Source organism: Mixophyes fleayi, chromosome 6 (genome assembly GCF_038048845.1).
Source record: "Mixophyes fleayi isolate aMixFle1 chromosome 6, aMixFle1.hap1, whole genome shotgun sequence".
Lineage (NCBI taxonomy): Eukaryota > Metazoa > Chordata > Amphibia > Anura > Limnodynastidae > Mixophyes > Mixophyes fleayi.
The window spans coordinates 215,009,393-215,030,015 of NC_134407.1; the positions used below are offsets into that span (position 1 = coordinate 215,009,393).

Below are 20,623 nucleotides of genomic sequence, written 5' to 3' on the forward strand. Positions count from 1 at the left end.
CAATTTATTAATATATTACAAATGAATTACCACCTAAACATAGAACTGGAATGTGTGTCTTCAGTATAATTATGCAACAGTTTGCTCATCTGGGGAATTTAGTGCAGTTTAGTTATTCTATTAGATGTCGGTCTAACTCTCCGCAATGATAGAAAGACCACATTGTCATTATATAGGGTACTATATGACCTAAGCACTATCTCACAGCGCCAGAGACATGGGTTTGGTTTTGACCAAGTCCCTAACTATCAGTTTCTATGTTCTCCCCATGTTTGTGTGGTTTTCCCACCGGTTTTCTCACACACTTAAAAGACAATACTGGTAGGGTGGTTGCTTTCTGCTATAATTAGTGTGTGTATGACCTTCTTCTCGAAGGATTTTGGCTTGTTCAGATGTGTTCTTGCAAACCTCAGTTGGAGTTTTATGTCTGTCTCAGCAGAGGGACCTCTTACCAAATAACCCCCTTTCATTGTGTAGTCAATGTATGTGCAAATTGAAACTGTCGTATCTTGTGTTTGACAGAGTAACAGGTCTATGAAAATGGCCACTGAGCTCCATTTTGTTGTATTCAAACTTTTCTGTGTGTATTGTAAAATGCTTATCTGATCAAAGGCTGGGCCGAGACATCTTAACATATAATGTTAGGCGTTGTCTCAGATGTTCCTGCACATGAGTGAGAATATATTATTTCTTTTTTTTTTTTTTAAAGATATTTTATTGAGTATTACAATGCAGAAAATGAGGGAAACAGGCAATACGGGTAAAACAGAATTGCAATGAAGTTTCCACTTAATATAAGCAGCGGAGTATATATTATTTCTTATCCGTAATGTAACAATAGCAAGTCTGAAAATATATTCATACCCTTATATGCAAGTTGATTCCATGACCCTTTATTCAGCTTTCGTGTGGAAATTGACTGTTACTGGAACATATTGGAAGCTATGTATTTGATTTACTTTTTCTTTTATGTTATGTTTATCGTAAAAATAAAGGTAAATGTCACAATAAATCTTGCATTCATGAGTCATTAACTCTTTGAAACCGAAAGTACCTTATTCAACGTGGAACATTTAATGGCGCTGCTTGGCAAAGTTTCAAAAGGTTAATCTGTAAGAGATTTGTGAATGGTCTTGAAGACCTTGTGTCTCTGGCTCACCTGAGATTTGTTTGTTTGTTGTACTAGAATCATGTTTTGTAAAGGGAGAAAAAGTTGTAAATCTGAAAAAGTAATACCTGCATTGAGTAATTTCAAACTTTGGAAAAATGCCAAAAAGTTTTAAAATCTGTAAAAAAATTAATAAATGGGGTCAATCGCTGCAAAGAGGTTAAGAAAGGGTGCAGTGAATTTTTGCATGCAGACATTATTCATACAGATTTGAACTGTTTATATTGTGATTCAGTGGGAGTCTGCACAGATGGATGCAGTTGAGAAATGAGGGGGGTTTATTTACCCATAAAGAAATTTTAAGAGCTAACATGTTGTCTGAGAGGAGAGATTTTTCTAGCAAATTAATACATATGCACTACAGATAAGGAAGACATAGAATCCAAACAGATATGTGAAAGTATAGTGTTAGAAGATTCTGTTGGGGAAATGTTGGGTGAAGCCTTGTCAAGTGATGTATTGCAAACAAAGAGTGAGATGTTGGGCAAGAATACTGTGACTTGTGAGATGTGCAGTATTGCTGCTTTTATAATGAGTCAGAATAGGGAAATGCAATTGGTGTCTTTCAAGGGGGCTGTACTGGATGATGATCACCCAGTACAGCCTGCCTCCTGGAAAAGGCCCAGCCCACCAACACTTCCAATGGCCTGTAATCGAGTCTGGCACACCTACCAGATGGAACACATCACCAGTATACTGAGGGGCTCCTCCGTGTCTTTCTATAAAGTCTGGTCCCTATTGACTTCATATCATAACCAACCTTTATTTCAATTCTAGTAGAAATCTGGTGTGGAATAGAACCACTAGACAAGTTCAATCCTTTCCTATCTGATGCATGAACCTTCAATTCACCATCCCTCCCCACGTTCCCTTTCTCTCCCTATTCTTCTTTCCGCCATTTTACCCCCCCAACCTTATAGTTTAAAGTGTTTAAAACAACATCTTTATAGAATTAGATAGATACACAACTAACTTCCAATTGCAAAAGCACTGTGAGAAAGTGTTTTACACACTGCTATGTCTGTCTAAAAATGTATACCGTGTTACTGATGTACCTGTCAAGATCTTGTAATGCTTTTTCAGCGTAAGATGTTTCTAATAAAAAAGTATTGAAAAAAAAAAACAAGCATAAATGCAACTTACACTGTATATAAGCTCCCCTGCTTAAGGAAGTATAAATTAAATTTTGTTTTTAGTTGAAAAGTAAATATTGTCTTTCACAAGTTAACAAGAAAACACAGCAATTCTATTGCATTCAGTTAGCAATATTACATAGTAATAAAAGTAAAAATGAATTGAAAGAGAAGACAGATTATTGTTAGCTGTTTGAGGAGCTATCAGCATTATAACTTGTTTTGAGAGAAGACTAACAAGGAGTGGGAAAATTAGGGATGAGGTGGCAAGCGGTCAAGGGTTTACAGCTATTAGGGGTCGGGGGAGTTTGTGAGATATCTAAAAATAATAACGTGGGTGGTAGCTTATTAGTGGATGGCTTTTCAGTCAGCGAGGTAGCCCAAAGGTTAGGTCCAGGATACTTGAGGGATGTCAATCGGTGGTTAATGGAGGCTCATCTTCATAATAACTTGTTCGGGGAGTCCAAGTATTTTGGAAGTTAATTGGCGTGTTATTTAGGGTGGCAGTAATGTTTTCCAGGTGGTAGAATGACCAAATACTATTTATAGTTGCTGAGAGTGAAGGGGGAGAAACATTCTTCCAATCTGCTGCTATTAAGCACTTTGCAGCATTTAAGTTATGCCTAATCAATTTTTACACTGGCCGTGGTGTATTTGGCCTGGAGAGAATAACAGAGAGTCAGGCATGTTGATCTGTGTCATTGAGGTAATGAGTGTAAATTTATTGCCAATAGGGTCTTATTTTTGGGCAGGACCCCCAAACATGCAGCAGGGTACCTGGACAACCTCATCCTCTCCAGCACTGATTTGTAGAGTTTTGAAATATGGTATAGATTGTGATTATTAATCAGTGGAAATAATGTAGATATGAGACCTTTTGTGGAGGGAGAGTCGCAACACAGAGACTCCAGTGTGGATCATTGATCTGAAGGAAACGGAATTTGCAGGGAATGCCTTATCTGAAGATATTGGTAAAAAAAATCTTATGCGGTAGGTCCAATCTTGTGTTGAGTTCCGAGAATGAGGGGAAAAAACGCATAACAGCTAGATCCCAGACGAAGAGTATAATATGTTGGGTCTAGTGGTGGAATATTTTGTGATGCATACATGGGGAAAAGTGTGCCTTATTCCATAAAGGGACTAATAAAGAATAATTGGAGCACAAAGCATAGGTCCGAGTCATTCGATCCCACATTAATGTAGAGAATCTCACTGTGGAGAGTTGAGCTAGGCATTTAGTTTTATGTTGTGGGGATATCCAAAGCAAGAAATATGGGGAATATACTTGTAATAGGTCTGACTATGTGGGTATAAACCCATAGGTGGTTTGGTGAGTGCCAAAGGATGCAATGCAGGTGCATAGCTTGATAATATTTTATTAAGTTCGGTAATCCCAGGCCACCTGATGTCTGGTGTTTGAAGAGAATACGCATCCGCAATCTTGGTTTGCGGCCTGCCCAAATAAATTTGAAGAGGGTTTGTTGCAAGTGTTTTGAGGATTTGCGTAGGTACATGGATCGGGAGTGTCTGTCAAAAATACAGGAGTCTGGGTAGAACATTAATTTTGAGACCCGGAAACAAACAAGGTGGTGGAGTAGGTATTCTACTTTCTCCAACCTGCACCTTCCAAGTCATTCCCTCTGAACCCTCCCTCTCATTCTCTTCCTTTGAAGTCGACACTATCCATCTATTTTATTCTCTCCACCTTCATGTTGCTGTCATTTATTGCTCCCTAGGCCCAGTTTCCCAATTCTTTTACAACTTTGCTTCCTGACTCACTTTTTTTCTATCCTTTGACCTGCCATATTTTCATACTTGGTGATTTCAACATTCCCATTGATAATTCCACTGTCTTTTCTGCCACTAAACTTCTTTCACTTCCTCCTTTTGTGTCTCTCAATGGACCTCATCTCCCACCCACTGTGATGGGCACTCCATTGACCTTGTCTTCTCCTGCTACTGCTCCATCTCTAGTTTCTCCAATTTAGCCTTCCCACTCTGTGACCACAACCTCCTTACCTTCAGCCTCACCTTACCTCATGCCCTTCCCCCTGCACCCAAATCCACAGGTACACAACGAAACGTACGTATTCCTAACCCAATCCACTTCTCATCTTCACTAAAACAGCCATTTTCTCCAATGACTGCATTGTCCTGTACTAATCAGGCTTCCTCTTTCTATAACAAAACACACACTTCAGCCCTAGACAATGCAGCTCCAGCTACTAGATATAGTTTCCAACGATCCAAACCTCAACCATGACACAACAAGCAGACCCACTACCTGCAAAAGTGCTCCCGCACTGCAGAGCGGAACTGGAGAAAATCTGTTTCCTATCCTGATTTCCTCCACTATAAATTCATCCTTTTATCTTATAGCACTGCCCTTTAAACTGCCAAATAAACATTCTTCAAATCTCTAATATCCACCTAGTCTTCTAACACACATCGCCTCTTTGCCACCTTCAACTCATTTCTCTGCCCACCTGAACCTCCTCCCCCTTCCTACCTCAAAGCCCATGATTTTGCCACCTATTTCAAAGACAAAATCATTACCATTCGACAAGATATTTCCTCATACCAAATTCCACTCACCTTTACCTACACTCCCCAGTCCACCCTTAATTCATTCTTTCCAGTAACTGAAGACGAATGGCCTGAGGCATTATGGAAAGCAAACCATATAAATGGAGTAAATTTGCACTTTGGCAAAACCATTTTGCATTGGAGGGGGAGGTAAATTTAATATGTGGGGACATATTTATATTTGGGATATGGCATGTCCTAGATCTACTTTAAATTTCAGTGTAAAAATAAAGCTATTGTCATGGCAATAGGGTTTCTGGTATCCGTGTCGGGACCTCATGGACTAGCTGTGGCAGGAGTGTAGTGGAAACGGGGTGAGCTGGATAAATGTCTTGCTCATAGAGCTTGCTTGAAGGTGCAAAGAAGGTGAATCCACACAAGTAATAACTACCAAGGTATTTATTTCAGCATTAGAAATTAGAATGAAGCTGAATTTTCACAAATGGTTAATGGTTTGCAATTCAGATAATAACAACAGAGGAAGTTGAATTCACACGAATGGTTAAACTCACTGAGAAAAGTCCATAATACAGCAGCAGGTTGAGGTTGAATTCACTGAGGTAATGGTGGAGACATGTACACAGCGGAAGAATAGAAGCAGTAATCCGGATGAAGCTGTGTACACATTAAGGCTAGATCTCTGTATTCAGCAGGTAGTTTGAAGCCACAAAACAAAAGCAACTGTAGATCTGGAACTAGGAAGTGTTGCACTGGCAACTTGCTGAGTGTAGAAAAAAGAGGGGAGTAATCCGCACAGGGTTGGGATATACCTCATCTAGATATCAAAATCATTATCATAGTGAGGGGGCGCTCTTTCCATTAATAAACATGAATAAGACACAGAGAGAGAAAGAAAAGAAATGGATTTCTAGAGCACTCCTAATCCGGTCCTGATAGTTGAGAGTATCTCTCACATTCCAGGTTCATGCCTGTTCTAATAATAATATATAGGAAATATATCAGATAATCCAATACGAGAGTTATTTATATTTGGTTTTTTTTATAGGGCAAATGCCTTTATTAATAGAAATTAGTTAAAAAACATATCTCTATTGAGATAGCCTCCTGGTAAAAAAGTGAAAAAGATAAACGTGAAAAAAGTGTATAAAATGATACCACGGACAGTGGAGCCAGAAAAATAGCGGGGGTTTATTATTGTTAATATGATCCAAATATCAAGACCCTCATTAACTATATGGGATGAGAAGTAGGGACGAATAGGATCTGAGATGTTCTGCAAATAATATTGGATCAGACTAATCCCAGTGACATGGATCAACTACTAGTCAGCATAACATATAGTATATGAGGTATTTAGAGTTCAGGGTAAAGAATCCCTCAGTAGATATAATTGTTAGCTGATCAGATAATAGAAACCCTGCTATGTCTGGGTATAGTCATATGCATAGATGTAATGTGTTTATATATTTTTGCTTGATAGATAATAGAATATCAGTGCTAGTATATAAACACTGGCCTAGAAAATAATGGTAGCGATATTGGGATACATTAGTGCACTAAACATATGTTGAGAATATCACTTGTTGCAGATACATAATTAAAGCACCAAATTAATGAAAAGTGCTTGCTGCTAACCCAAAGGGAAAAATACTGCGCTACATTAGAATATTTGATCATTTCTGACCATTGAAATATATATGTCAGAGAGCATTAGCGGTATTGGATTCACTTGCTGTACTCAGTAACAAGGTATCAATTGTTAATACCCCAATACTGCTAGCTTGGAGGATAATAGTAGCGCTGTTGAAATATATTGGTGCACTATGCACATGTGAGACATGTCACACGTTATAGATACATGATAAGGCGCCTAACCAGTAATAGATACTTAATGCTAACCCAGAAAGGGAACAAGCGGCGATATATTGAAATATAAAATAGTTTTCTGACCATTGAAATATGTGAGTCAGGAAGCGTTAGCGGTATCGCCGCTCACTGACTCTCACTTCTGGGTATGACGTCACGAATGACGTCAATTACCCATGTGCCCCAACGTACGTTTCACTAAAGATAGCTTTATGAATGAAGTTGAATTCACACGAATGGTTAGATGAATAGATGAAGATGAAATCTAACGAATGGTTAAACTCACTGAGAAAAGTCCATAATACAGCAGCAGGCTGAGGTTGAATTCACTCAGAGGTAATGGTGGAGACATGTACACAGCGGGAGAATAGAAGCAGTAATCCGGATGAAGCTGTGTACACATTAAGGCTAGATCTCTGTATTCAGCAGATAGTATGAAGCAACAAAACAAAAGCCACTGTAGATCTGGAACTAGGAAGTGTTGCACTGGCAACTTGCTGAGTGTATCAGGGGACTCTTATCGTCTGCAGAGGAAGCCAATTGGGGAATGGAATCAGGTGTTCAGACTCAGCAGGAAGCTTAGCAAATGTCTCACCCAAGATGGCAGCCTCCAGGGCTGCAGACAGAAGTCACGCTTGTCCCAGGATAACATGCTGCATACGACCAGGAGGAAGATGTACGGTAATATGATACCGCCGAGTGGTGTAAACAGGGCTAAGACCCCGATTCATGACAGCTATCAAGTATTTGTGGATATATAAAACAAATGGGGGATCAGCGCTTCCCACGGGAGGGTGAGATGGGGCAGCCAGGGGAACAGGGGGATAGGAGTTGGTCTTAGACTCCTCGGTTAGGCAGAACAAAGTATACGTAATTCCCCAGCGCAATCTAGAATGAAACAAATGTGTAACTAAATGGTGCAAACATAATAATAAATAAAGTTTATCTGTATTGAAGTGGCAAAACAGGCATAATAATACATATATCAGCAAGAAAAACAAAAAATTACCAGAATATATGTTTTCTTAAACAAAACTCATAAGAAGTATAAAAACAATGGGGGCTAAGGTGTAGGACTGAAGTCCATAAGTCTTAGACATCCAGTATAAACATGCTGACCCCTGTATTCCAGTCTAAAAAACAACAAACGAAAGTAATAGTGATGACTTATCTGGGAAGGGTGGGTAGTGCTCACGAGTAGAACTGATATCCAAATTGTAGAGATTAACCACAAGCGTGGACTTCTCCTATGGACTCGCTAGAGCAGTTCAGTGAGTTGCGCGCTTGCATCTGGTTGGTGTCGGCGATCTTATCCTTCTTATGAAGAAACAGTCTCCTTAGGTAGAGTAGGCGAGAGCTGTGGGGAAACCGCTCTCAGCCAGAAGTGTGTGTATCGGAACCCGCTGGGCGATGGTATATGTCCGCACATGCGCCTGGAGTTAGATTCGGCGATTCTGCTCTCAGTAGATGGAAATGAAAAAAACAATGTCCAAAGTGAAAGTGGATGTCAATAAAGTAGCCTACGCGTTTCACCCCGCTGGGGGCTTCCTCAGGGATATTTGTAGAATAACAGTGCTTCACGCTCGAAGTCTCTGCACTCATCTCATCATCTCACCCTACAAACTGTCCCCTTGACCCTATTCCCTCCCAACTTCTCCGCTTCATCTCCTCCACTGCATGCCTATCTCTATCTCACCTCTTCAACCTGTCTCTCTCCACTGGCACATTTCAATCCTTCTTTAAACATCTGCTCATCTCACCAATTCTAAAGAAACCATCTCTCGATCCAGTCTATCTCTCCAACTACCATCCTATTTCTCTCCTCCCCTTTGCCACCAAAATACTAGGTCAATAAGTGTACAAATGCTTGCATCACTTTCTTTCCTCTAATTACATTGTCGACTCTCTGCATTCAGGCTTTTGCCCCAACCTTCCACTGAAACTGCTCTCACAAAAGTGATCAATGATCTACTTACTGCAAAGTCTAATGGTCATTTCTCCTTACTCATACTCTTCGACATCTCTGCTGCTTTTGACACTGATCACCCTCTTCTCCTACACAACCTTCACTCAATTGGCCTTCGTGACACAGTTCTTTCCTGGATCACTTCCTTCATATATATCCGCACCTTTAGTGTTTCTACCTCTCACACATCCCCCCCCCCCCTCCACTCCCACTATCTGCTGGGGTCCCACAAGGCTCTGTTCTTGGCCCTTTACTTTTTTCATTGTACACCTCTTCTCTTGGAGCACTAATATGCTCATTCAGCCTCCAATACCACCTCTACGTTGATGACACCCAAATCTACATCTCTTCCCCTGACCTCTCTCCTTCTGTACTATCTCGTGTAACCAAATGTCTTTCTGCTATCTCCACATGGATGTCCCAACACTACCTAAAGCTCAACATGTCCAAAACAGAGCTTATTATTTTCCCTCCTGCCAGAATCACCACCTGCCCTCAAATCTCCCTCACTATCAATAACACCACAATTTCGTCAGTCTCTCAAGCCTGCTACATTGGTGTCACACTTGACTTCACCCTCTGCTTTATTCCTCACTTCCAGACTCTCTCCCAGTCCTGTCGACTCTACCTTAAAAATATTTCCAGAATATGCCCTTTTCTTACTCAACATGCTAACAAAATTCTTATCCCTTCTTTCATCATCTCCCATCTTGACTATTGCAACCTCCTGTTATCTGACATTCCTGGCACCACTCAAAATACTCTCTCTCCTGCCCTCTTAGATCTACCTGTAACCTGCACCTTGTCTCTGGTAACCACCTCTCATTCCTTCCTACAAGACTTCTCCCGTGCTGCTTCCCACTTATGGAATTCCCTACCATGCTCAATCAGACTTTTCCACAGCCTTCAAATCTTTAGACGCTCTTTGATAAGTCATCTAGTTTTTAGAGGTGACCTTATCCCCTATAACACTATTCACACTAATGTACCCTCACAAGTGTCCTAATCTCCACTCTGAAGCACTACTTTGTATGGCCCTGTTTTATGTATGTACTGTTTTCTCTACTGTACGGCACTGCGGAGCACTGTGTCGCCTTAAAAATCTACGGTAATAATAATAATAATAGCAATGTTAGAATCCGAGCCAGAGGTTTGAAAAACACAGCTTGATGTCTCACTTGTTTCACTTTAATAACTTGGTATGTTCAAGGCAAAATAGAATATAAACTTATCTGTCTTCATATAAACCCTGCTGACATCTGATGAGCTTTACTCCAAATATGTTTCCTTCTGGACTGGCTTTTAAAGCTGGAACTTTAGCTTATACATCCCTCAAGGCAATAGTTTAGCAACAGCACTCAGTGACTCCTTGTGGGTAGATCCTACATGGTCCCAGGCAGCATTCACACAGCACAACTCGGAGCAACCACCTACTAGCCTCCAGCAGTCCATGTTTGGCTCCTTCCCGTTTCCCCAAGAATATCCTGGAGCCTTTTAGTACATTCTGTCTCTAAATTCCCCAATTTTCGCTGGCTTTTTGTAACTTGTTGCCTTGTCTAACCTCTGCATGCTTCTAGTGCAGTCTGGGGCTCTAGTTTGCAGTTTGTCCACCCCAAAATGGCAGATACAATTTGCAATGAACTTTCCAGAGACACTTTGGAAGATGTAGTTTTCTTAATGAGTGCATGCAGTAATATACCTGTGATTTGCAGGGTATTATATTAGCTAGCCGCTAGTCTGTAAATAGTTTGGAGCCAACTGATGGATCTCGCTGGAAGACAACACCTGCTCAACACAGCCCAGAGATATTTGTGGTTTACCCGATCAAAAGCCTTAGACTGCACTGTTCCAGGGCCTCCCAGACACCAAGGATGGCACTAAATATGCCTGGCCTCATCAGTGTACAGTGCTGAGGAGAGAACAAGTTAGAATATTCCACCTGTTGGTAGAACAATCTGGACGGTTTGGAGGTATTTTTAAACAATATAAACAGAAGAACATAGGACATACTTACCGACTTTCTTCAGCTCTCTTCCGGGAGCCAGCCAGTGGAGGTGGGCGTGAGGGGGTGGGGCGACCAAAATCGCATCATTTCGATGCTGCGATTCACCGGAAATGGCGGGGTTTGGGATCTAATTCTGCCCACTTCACTGGGAAGTGGGGCACTTCCTAGCGAAGTGGGCAGAATTCGGGAGATTGCCACACTCGTCCGGGAGACTCTCGCAAAATGCGGGAGTCTCCCGGACATTCCGGGAGAGTTGGCAAGTATGACATAGGAGCTCTTACTTTCTGCTGCCATAACCTATTTCCTGCTGGTTACCACAGTCCCCATAGACCCCTATAGGGACTGCAATCTGACTCAATTTACCAACAAGCTTCACTTTTCTCCACCAGCCTTTAAAAGCTATTGTCACATGTGGAGACCAGCAAAAGTGTTTTATATGGTTTATGAGGGGGGATCTCACCAATGAGCCCTGCCATGGTAAATAGTGACCTTACTACATTTAGTATCCCTGCACTAGGCGTCGATACAGAATTATAGTCGCTGCCACCAATGGCATATAGACCCCTTAATTACAATGAACAGAGTGTCTCCATCTATCTTGATTGATCTTCAATTCACTTTCATTCAGAGTCTTGATTCCTCCAACATAAAATATTTAATATAGAAAAGAAAAATTAAAATTATATAGTAAATTAAATGTGCTGCTCACAACTTATATGTGTGTAAGAAAAATACAATCCTTTACCCTGAAGTCACAGCCCTCATTTGCATAGCCCCGCCCCTCTGCAGGCGGTCTGTGTAGATATGCTGGAGGTTAGAACTGGTCACGTGGGAATAAGACACGTGATGCTCATAACGTAAGAAAATACAATCCCTTTTAATAAAGCCACACGCCTCATTTGCATAGAGACGCCCCTCTGACTAGCTGATCAGAGGCAGCATTGGTTCAGGTTACTCTGTCTCTGCACATGACATGGCGGTGGCCATTTTGTTGAAGCTCATTTTTGACCGGAAATCCATTGTACTGTAGTAACCGGGAGTTCTCTGTAACGTTTCCGTGGGTGAGTGAGGAGGAAGCAGCGGGGACGTCTTGTTTTTACGGGAATCAGGTGTTACTGACATCATTATAACAATATAATCACAGGTGGAGTATAATCTGTTGTCCTCTTATAATAATACAGGTGGAGCAGTGTTTGGTGTCATGTTATTATATATACATGGGGCAGACTGTTCCCCTTTCATTATAGGACAGGTGGAGCAGACTCTGGTGACCCAGGGAAGAGTCACTATGTGATGTGTCCTCTATGTAATCCCTGTAGGGATATTACTGATGAATCTTCTATTTGTTGGGTGAGGGGTTTCCAGACATCTCCCACAGTATCTGTATATATGGGGTGATATATATTATAGTATATTATATATTTCTTCCCTGTTACTGTCTTTTTTCTTCATATGCATCAGTCACATTTTAAATAATTTACAGGAGGATTAATATTATATAATAATGTATATTATATGTTACTCCCTCTCACTGTCCTGCTTTTCCATATACACAAAACATTTAATATCACTTTTGTCATAACAAGTAAATGTCTTCTAACTCATGACAGCACTGTAAGAAGCAAGAAGATAACGCACCAGACCCAGTATTCTGAGCCATTTGGGAGTAATAAAGGAATAAAGATTTAGCCCAAAGGATTTTTAATGACTTGTGCCCGATACAATCTCTATAGTGTACTGTGGGGTCCAGAGTATAGAATTACACTAACTACCCAGATCTTTGGGTTCTAGACATTGTATAGAAAGGTTACAAGATAGAGTTCAGTGGAATACTCCGGACAGACATCTTTGTAAAATCCAAAAGTTTAACCTCCTCAGTGCAGATAAAAGCATTGTGCAGCAGTCTGCAGACACTGATAGAAAAACAGGTGACTTCATTATTTCCTGTCAACCAAAGAGATTCCGGTTTCTACTGCAAACTTTTTCTGGTAGAGAAGCAGACAGGGTGATTACGGACTGTCCTCAACTTGCGAAAACTCAATCTGTTCATACAGACAAAGCATTTTCACATGGAATCCATAAGTCCTATTGTCAAAGCACTAGAAGAGCTTTCTGACATCTATAGACTTACCGGATACCTATCTACACGTTCTAGTGGCAGCACAACATCATTGTATTATCAGGTTTTCTTGCTAGGTTGCCACTCCAGTGTATGTACCTACCATGTGGCCTGTCTACTTCCCCAAGAACTGTCACCAATGTACTTTTTGTCTTGCCTGCAGGACCTATAAGAGGATCAGTCTTGAGGTGTCTAGGATTCTGCACTAGTTTACTTCACACCCTTACAAGACAATGCCTGTTTTCTTAGGATGCTCCGTATGGAAGAAGAATCCTTCAGACTATAGATCAATACAATGATTGCATTTCATTATTGGTGTCACTTCTTGAGCCCGCTCTATGTTTGTTGTCATTGCTTGTCTACATCCCATTCATTAGGGCTGCCAGGGAGTCCAAAGAGGAAATAAATTATGTTTACTTAGTAATTTTGTTTCCTCAAAGGACTCATGGCAACCCAGGTATGTTCCACTTTTTTGTCCGTTACATCTATGAACTTTAATTAAAGCACTTTCCTGCGTTGACTATTGCAATACCATCCTTACTGGTCTTCCCCAAATCAGACTCTAACCCCTACAATATATTTTGCACGCAGAGGCTTAATTGATTTTCCTTGCAAATCTTTCTTCCACTGCTGAGCCGCTCTGTCAGTCTCTACATTGGTTGCCTGTTTATTACCAAATCCAATATAAAATACTTATACCAACATACAACAAAACTGCACCAACGTACATCTCTTCACTTGTCTCATAATATCTCCCAATTCAACACCTCCGCTCTGCACAAGATCTGCGTTTATCATCAACCCACATTTTCCGCTGCCATTTCCTCTTCCAGGGAGTAAATGTATCAAGCTGAGAGTTTTCCGTCAGGTTTGAAAAACCAATCAAATTCTAGCTATCATTTATTTAGTACATTCTACAAAATGATAGCTAGAATCTGATTGGTTGCTTTAGGCAACATCTCCACTTTTCAAACCAGCCGGAAAACTCTCAGCTTGATACATTTACCCCCAGGACTTTTTCAGGCTGCACCCACTTTGTGGAATGCCCTTCCTCGCATAATAGACTTTCCTCTAGTCTTCAAATGTTTAAGCGTTCTCTAAAAAACCACCTCTTCGGGTATGCTTATAAAATTCCTTAACCTCCGTAGGGTACCCTGTTACCACTGATTACACAGTTCACACAAGACAAAACTCTCTGACCCACTGACCAATGTTTCTGTGTGACTGGATCATATAGCCAACTAAGCACCTTCTAAGTTTGCAATCTGGCTGCACCAATATGCAATATGTGGCACTTAACCTCATGTATCAATCTCCCATTGATCCATAGATTATAAGCTGTACTCCCAGATAATCACAGAAGTTATTTCTGTTCACCACTTTAAAATAGCAGCAGATGGGCAAATCACATAGATTGTTTTCTGTTATTGGTTCATGCAATCATTAATCCCCCCTCCCTCCCACACACACACCCTCACACGCACCCTCTGCAGCATCACACAGCTCCAGTTTTTGGCCAGTGGTGTGAGATGAACCATGGAGCTTCAAGAATAATGCCTTTATACAGTGAGTGCTGCTTTAAGCATTACTCAGTCTGGTTTTCTGTGACCATTAATTAATGAGAATATATGATTATTTTAGCATTATAGCCTTGAGTGATGGATCTGTGAAAAAGTGAAACGCGTCTACTCTTTGTGCTGATTGTTTCCTCATCAATACACAGGGTTACACAGTGGTGAAGAAGTCTGGTGTGTCACCCAGCAGCCATCCCTGTGTGTCAGGAGGACTGAGCAGGACCCAGAGCCCCATCACCGTGCCTCCACCTCACTCACTGATACATGAGAGAAACAATGACCAGAGGATTCTAGAACTCACCAACAAGATCATTCAGCTGCTGACTGGAGAGGTGACTGCTGGGAATGGGACATTATACAGTAACACCAGGGGATGTGTCTGGGTGATGACTGTATCATTGTGTTTGTCAGGTTCCTATAAGGTGTGAGGATGTCACTGTCTATTTCTCCACGGAGGAGTGGGAGTATTTAGAAGGACACAAGGGTCTGTACAAGGACGTGATGATGGAGAATCATCAGCCCCTCACATCACTGGGTAAGAGGGAACTCTTTGATTATTGTAAATGAGAATGTAGTTTTGAAATAATTACATATGAATAATTCAGCTATTGTGTGTTTCCTATAGATGGATCCAGTAACAGAAATACCTGCGACAGATGTCCTCGTCCTCTTTATTCACAGGATCATATAGAGGAAACTCACAATATGCCTCAGGTAGATAGATTTGAGGGTCTCAACAAATACCATAATACAAATGTGACTCTACAATATATGATCTCTAGACAAGTTGTGGTGATCTTATAACGTGATATTTTTCTGTTTAATCCCAGTTCATTATTTTGTTATTGTTTTGTGGGTCATTTATGGCGAGGGCCTGATTGATATTAAAGTTGAAGTTATAATGGGGGACTGCCTAAAACTTTTACCTCACATAACTTACATATACTTGTTAGCCCTGTTCTTAGGAGAACTAGTTGATTGATTATTGTTGAAACTTACTTGGGTTAGAGTAATTGTATTGCTAAAAACGATACATAGAAAACCTGAAATATGGTCTGGTTTCAAAAGTATAAAATTCCCCGGATCACAATTTAATTAAATCAGGCATTATTATAGTTTTATTTCATTAGTTTGTGGTTTACTCAGGGTGAACATCTGATTGATATTAAAGTAGAAGATATAAAGGAAGAAGAAGAGACGTATGTGAGGGGTGATCAGCAGTGTAAGGAGGAGGAAATTCCTACAGATATCAGCACAGGTGAGTAATACACACTAAATACAGAAGTCACATAATCTCCTTGTTCAGTCACTACAACAATCTCTTATTCTACACCCTCCACTGTCTGTACAAACTGATGAGGAAAAGTATCCGCCCAGTCGGGGAGTCAGGAGCCATCAGCTCCTCTTAGACTCCTGCTCTCCTCACATCGTATCATTGTGCTACCAGCTGCCATGTTCCTCCCTGTAACTACCAGATATGACATTACCCATGATCCTCCCCGTGTACTACATTACATTACTCATGATCCTCCCCATGTACTACATTACATTACTCATGATCCTCCCCATGTACTACATTACATTACTCATGATCCTCCCCATGTACTACATTACATTACTCATGATCCTCCCCATGTACTACATTACATTACCCATGATCCTCCCCATGTACTACATTACATTACCCATGATCCTCCCCATGTACTACATTACATTACCCATGATCCTCCCCATGTACTACATTACATTACTCATGATCCTCCCCATGTACTACATTACATTACTCATGATCCTCCCCATGTATTAGATTACATTACTCATGATCCTTCCTGAGCGTGATCTCATGTGATATTACCCATGATTCTTTCTGAGAACTACCACAACATTATCATTAAGCACTGATAGGAATAACACCTTTGTATGTGATAACCTGTACTGATTATATTCTGATTCCACTGAACTAATATTGCGCCTGCTTACATGTCTAATAAATTGCCCACTTTTCCTTATGTACTGAGTATGCCTCCTTGAGGGCTGCGGTGAGAGTGATGGCGGGACCTGATTTGTGTGTTCCAGTGGGTTCATACTGGTTCATTTGAATCTGGTCTGCTCATTTGCCTGTTCGACTTTGTGCTCCCTGATGCTTGAGTGTTTTTGAACTCCCAAGGGAGATGTCCCTAGCTAGAAACCTAGAAACCAGGGTGTCACACGCCGGGCTCCCGCTGTGTCCTCCCAGGACCCGGCGTGCGAACCTACTGTTCTCCTGCTCCATTCCCCGCCATCCTGTCTTACCTGATCAGCGGCGGCAGTCCTGCTTTCTTCCAGCGCTGTGTCTGTCTTCCCGACGGTCGGCAGTTATGCGCAGAAGCTTCCTACCTTTTCTTACCTTCTGCTGCCCTCTATTGGCTGCCTAAATTAAACCAGCCCTATATATTGCCTTTCTACTCTGGTTTCAGGGCTGGTTCTTTCAGTTAGTTCCTGACCCAGTACTGGAAACAGCTCCTGTATCTATTTAATGCTCCTGAAGAAGTTCTACTCTGCGTTCCAGTATTCCTGCTTCTCCAGTCTCCTACACAGCAAATCACACCTGCAATTCACCTCTAAGTGGCTACGCCGCAGAATATACCTGCAAACCACTTCCAAGTGGCAACGCTACTTTCTACCTAATTCAACACTCCTTCTCTTGTGGTTCGTTGGGAACTTCCCTAGGGGGCCGCGACCTGCTAGTGGAAGCCGCGAAGCCCATATTCCCTTGCGGGAATCACTGGTGAACACCTTTCGCTTGTTAGATTTCGTGCCCCTAGCAGAAGTCACGCCAATCCCGGCTGAACTACCAGGATCCAGTTGTCCCTCCTTGGTATTGTGACACTAAGAACCAGCTATGTTAGCTCCTGACAGAGAACCTTCCGCCAAGGATATGCTTCAACACATGGTATGATGATTGGAGCATCTAGATGCCGTCCAGATTCAATTATTACAGTGTGTACAAACTCTGACTACCCGCTTGGATGCACTACAGGTAGCTCCACCTCCCTTGGCTGTTCAACCCCAACCAGCAGTTACTGAGGTTCCTCCTGCCGCTGCTTCCTCTTTGCGTCTGCCTACTCCCTCCAAATTCGATGGAGACCAAAAGTCTTGCTGCGGATTCCTGAATCAGTGCTCCATCCAGTTTGAGCTCTTACCACAGAATTTCCCACTTCCAGGTCAAAAGTAGCCTACATGGTCTCCCTCCTGACTGGTCAAGCCCTGGCATGGGCCTCTCCTCTTTGGGAGCGTAATGACGACCTCCTCAATGATGTTTCAGCCTTCACCTCACCATTCCGGAGGATTTTCAATGAGCCGGGACCGGTGACCTCCGCGGCTTCCAGCATCCTGAGACTACGCCAAAGTTCCCGCTCAGTGGCTCAGTACGTTATCGAGTTCCGGACCCTATCGAAGAACTCCAGTGGAATGATGAGGTTCTTGTTGCTGCCTTTTGGCAAGTGCTATCAGATAAGGTCAAAGATGCCCTTTCTCCTCAAGAATTGCCACCCACCTTGGATGCCCTAATTTCCCTCTGGAACCGGGTGGATCTTCGGTTTCGGGAGATATCGTCCGAGAAGGACTTCCTAGACGCCCTACCTTTCGTCTAGCCCCCCCGCTTTCAATCGCCCACTTCTACGGATGAGGCAATGCAGCTGGGGCGCTCCCATTTAACTTCTGAAGAAAGGGACAGAAGGATGAAAAATAAATGATGTCTATATTGTGGAGATTCTAGCCATCTCCTAGCTTCCTGTACCCGGCGCTCGGGAAACGACAGACCTTAGCCTGCACTGGAGAGGTCAGACTAGGGACTTTTACTGCCTCTCCAACTTCTTTTCCAGACCCAACATGTTCTTTTCCTGTCAGTTTACGTTTGCCTTCAGGGTCCATTCCGTCCATGGCATTGTTGGACTCAGGAGCAGCCGGGAACTTTATCTCACAATCTTTAGTAACCCAACTTGCCTTACCTACTGTTCCGCTGAGGAAGCCCGTGGTCACTACTGGCATTGATGGTTCCCGTCTCCCTAATGGCAGCATTCATAAATGAACCAGGCCTATCTCCATGCAAGTTGGGGCTCTCCATTGGGAAAAAATATCCTTTCTTGTCCTGCCGCTGACCATTCAGCCCCATCATCCTTGGATTACCATGGCTTCATCTACATTCACCCCACCTGGATTGGCCTTCTTCACAAATCATCGCATGGGGTCCTACTTGCTCCCGCAAGTGCTTGACGCCTGTCAAGCCTCTCTGCTCTACTCAAATTCCCTTGGAATCTACTACAGTCACCCTGCCTTCCCAATACTCTTCATTTTTGGATGTTTTCTTTAAGGCCTCCGAGCGTCTACCTCCCCACCGACCCTGGGACTGCCCCATTGATCTTCTTCCCGGGAAAACTCCTCCACGAGGCCGGGTCTATCCACTTTCGCTACCTGAAACAGAGGCTGCTACGCTCTATATCAAGGAAAATCTGCAACGTGGCTTCATTAGACCCTCATCCTCACCCGCCGGGGCCGGGTTTTTCTTTGTGAAAAAATAGATGGAGCCCTCCGTCCCTGCATTGACTACCGAGGATTGAACACCATCACTATTTAAAACCGTTAGCCTATTCCATTGATCACTGAGCTCTTCGATCGCATTAAAGGTGCGAAGATCTTCACTAAACTAGATCTACGTCGTGTGTACAACCTTATTAGGATCCGCTCTGGGGACGAGTGGAAAACGGCTTTTAATACACGGGACGGCCATTATGAATACCTGGTGATGCCGTTCGGCTTATGTAACGCCCCTTCCGTTTTTCAAAGCTTTGTTAATGAAATGTTCAGTGACCTGTTATATTCTTACGTAGTGGTATACCTGGACGACATCCTAATCTTTTCTAGAGACGACCTCTCTCATCGCCTGCATGTGGCTGAAGTCCTCTCCAGACTACGCACTAACCACCTGTTCTGCAAGCTGGAAAAATGTATTTTCGAGGCCCTTAAGTTGCCTTTCCTTGGTTACTTAGTTTCTGGATCAGGCCTACAAATGGATCCTGGAATGGTCCGCTCTATTATCGACTGGCCCCAGCCAACTACCCTCAAATCCATTCAACGTTTCCTGGGCTTCGCCAATTATTATAGACGGTTTATAGCTGGTTACTCTTCTATTGTGGCGCCTCTGGTGGCTCTCACTCGGAAAGGGGCAAACCCTCAAATATGGTCCTCTGAAGCATTAGAAGCTTTCCAATTCCTAAAAAGAGCCTTTTCTTCGGCCCCAATCCTCCAGCAACCTGATGTTTCTCTTCCTTTTTTCCTAGAGGTAGATGCTTCCTCCACTGGAGTGGGGGCAGTTCTTTCCGAAAAAAACATTCAAGGCAAGTTCCATCCATGTGCGTTCTTCTCCCGCAAGTTCCTGCCCACAGAGAGTAATTACGCCATCCGGGACAAAGAACTCCTTGCCATGAAGTTGGCCTTAAGTGAGTGGCGTTACCTCCTGGAGGGGGCTCGTCATCCAGTTACGATCTTCACGGATCACAAGAACCTACTCTATCTTCAGACAGCCCAATGCCTGAATCCGCGTCAAGCCCGCTGGTCGCTTTTCTTTACCCGCTTCGATCTTCGGGTCACCTTCAAGCCTGGTCTCAAAAACAAAAAGGGGGATGCATTATATCGGGCTTTCCCCGGAAGTTTGGGATCAGACACTTTTCTGGAACGTCCTATTTTGGATTCTAAATGCCTGAATTTGCTCTCACTCCTAATCCTACTCCCCCCCCCCCCCCAAGGGAAAACATTTCTCCCTCTTCATCTACGGAAAAGTCTCCTACGCTGGTTCCATGCTTCACGATTTGCAGGACATCTTGGTTCCCGTAAGACTTCTGAACTAGTTTTCCGACAGTATTGGTGGCCCAATTTCCACTCCGAAGTTAAAGACTTTGTGGCCGCCTTTTCTATCTGTGCTCAAAACAAGACCCCCCCGCCAAGTTCCGCCAGGGTTGCTGCACCCTCTTCCTCTACCTACCAAACCGTGGACCCATATTAGCATGGACTTCATCACTGACTTATCCATAGCTAAGAAGTTCAATACCATCTGGGTGATTGTGGACCGTTTCTCTAAAATGACACACTTCGTCCCACTCATTGGACTTCCGTCCTCAGTATGTCTAGCTCAACATTTTGTGAAGGAAGTATTCCGACTACATGGGTGCCCCGCCGAAATTGTCTCAGACCGCGGTGTCCAATTTGTC

General features: G+C 42.6%; 1 protein-coding gene across 1 annotated transcript in view; it reads left to right on the plus strand.

Annotated features, from left to right (window-relative positions):
- LOC142095476 (uncharacterized) overlaps positions 1 to 20,623 on the plus strand; it is a 92,571-nt gene that overhangs the window by 43,990 nt on the left and 27,958 nt on the right. The window lies entirely within an intron of this gene.